Here is a 2,162-nt window from a genome sequence, read left to right as displayed (position 1 = left end):
TTGTAAAATTACTTAATACAAAGAAAAACATAATTAAGCTCTATAGTTAACGACAAGCATTATGAAATTGCCATATGTGTTCAATCAAGTCCTCTTTCAATTGTCTATGCTGCTGCCTATTTTGAAGTTGGGCATTTCTTTGGAGAAATTGATGGTATGGTGCAAAATCTTCTTCTCCCATCTGAGGTTGTGATAAGCCATTTTCGACATCATCATACTCTAAGTCTTGAGCAAAATTTCCTGCATAAGTGTCTCTTTCATTCTCAACAATCATATTATGCAATATAATACAAGCTCTCATTATGTTGACAAGCTTCTTTTTCTAAAAGCGAGCTGGACCACGTATAATTATAAAGCGTGCTTGCAACACTCCGAATGCTCGCTCCACATCTTTTCTTTGCCCTTCTTGGTATTGTGCAAATAACTTGCGTTTCTCCCCTTGTGGCTTTGAGATTGATTTGACAAATGTGACCCATTCAGGATAAATACCATCTGCTAAATAGTATTCTATAGTATAATTATTACCATTAATAGTATAATTTACCTCCGAAGCACGGTCATTTAGAATATCATCAAACACTGAATAACGATCTAACACGTTGATCTCCATTTTTTTAATATACCTCTGAGTTTGTAATTCTTGTTCTTTCATTACCGCTTGAATTTGTAGCTCCTTCTCTTTGATTGCCATAATCTTTGCTCTATGTTTCCTCTTCTCTTCTCTTTCTTTTTTCCTATCCATTAGTTCCTTTTCTCTAACATTCTTAATATTTTCCATGAGAGATAATTTTTTAACAACTGATGATTTCTTTTCGCTCAAATCTTCAGACATTTGTGCTTTTTTCTTACCTTTTTGCTTGCTCTTCTTTGATCCTTGTGGGCGAACGACAGAGTCCACACTGGGTTCATCAGCTAACGGTGTTTCTGGGTTTGATGAGGATGAGTATGCTCCAGTTGCACTAACCTTGGTTCTCTTTGAGCCACCACTCTGTGTAGGTAGTTGGCTTCTCCATTTTTGCTCCAACCGAAGCATGTTCCAATACCTCTCAAAAGTGAATTTTTGACCATAATTTGTGGAATAAAGTTTACAGGCCAACTCCTTTATATGATCAATGTTCGAACCACTCCTAATGTTTCGACTAGCTTGATCATAGCAACCAGCAAATTGTGCAACAGCCTTGTTGATCTTATACCATCATTTCTTACATGCAACTACCCCCTCGTCATGTCAGAGTGAAATTCTACACAATAGCTATGAATTCGACTCCAAAATGTTTCTCCCTTTTGATCGGTACCAACTATAGGGTCAGTTGAAACATTTAACCATGCACTGATCAGCATCTCATCCTCTTTCCAATGCCAGTGTTGAATACTATCTTACCTTCGATCTTCAATATCATCATCATTGAGGTCGATAGCATCTAATCCATGAGGGTTGGCAAAATCTGAATATTGCGAATTTGGACTATATTGTATAGGAGTCTGAGAGGATGGGTTAGAAGAGCCACCAACACCAGATGAGTTATGTCTTGATGCACTGAATTGAGTTGGAAACGGCAAGGAAGTTAGAGTAACATTTTCGATAGAGGGGTTAAATATGGATGAAAATAGAAAATGTGGTGTTTGTGAATTTTGATTTTGCGGTTAGAATATAGGAAATTGATTATTATAAAGAGCTTGAAAATTAAAATTAGAAAGATTTTGTGGATTTGAATTTTGAAATATATTTGGTAGTGTGAAGTTTTGATTTGGAACTTGAGAGTTTGAGGTTTGAGATTGTTGGGTATTTGGAGTTTGAGAAAAGTTTTGTAAGAGTTGAGTTGGTTTGGATCTATTTTTTCGAACAAAAAATAATATTAGCAGAACTTTGATTTCGTAAACTTATAAGAAGATGAATAAAAGTAGTAGAAAGTGTGAGAATAGAAGTGTATCTAAGTGGTATATATAGAGTAACAAAATATTAATTTATTAATAATAACGGTAATATAATAACGGCTAGTTTCTAACGGCTAATTTTACAACGGCTAGTTTTGTAACAGCTAATTTAATATAATAATATAATTAATATTCAATATTAATTATGACATAAATAATTAATATAAATCATTAATTAAATAAAAATTTAATTATTTAATCTAATTAATTATTATAATTATTATAAT

The sequence above is a fragment of the Arachis ipaensis genome, chromosome B05, assembly GCF_000816755.2.
Source record: "Arachis ipaensis cultivar K30076 chromosome B05, Araip1.1, whole genome shotgun sequence".
NCBI lineage: Eukaryota > Viridiplantae > Streptophyta > Magnoliopsida > Fabales > Fabaceae > Arachis > Arachis ipaensis.
This window is presented reverse-complemented; position numbering follows the sequence as displayed.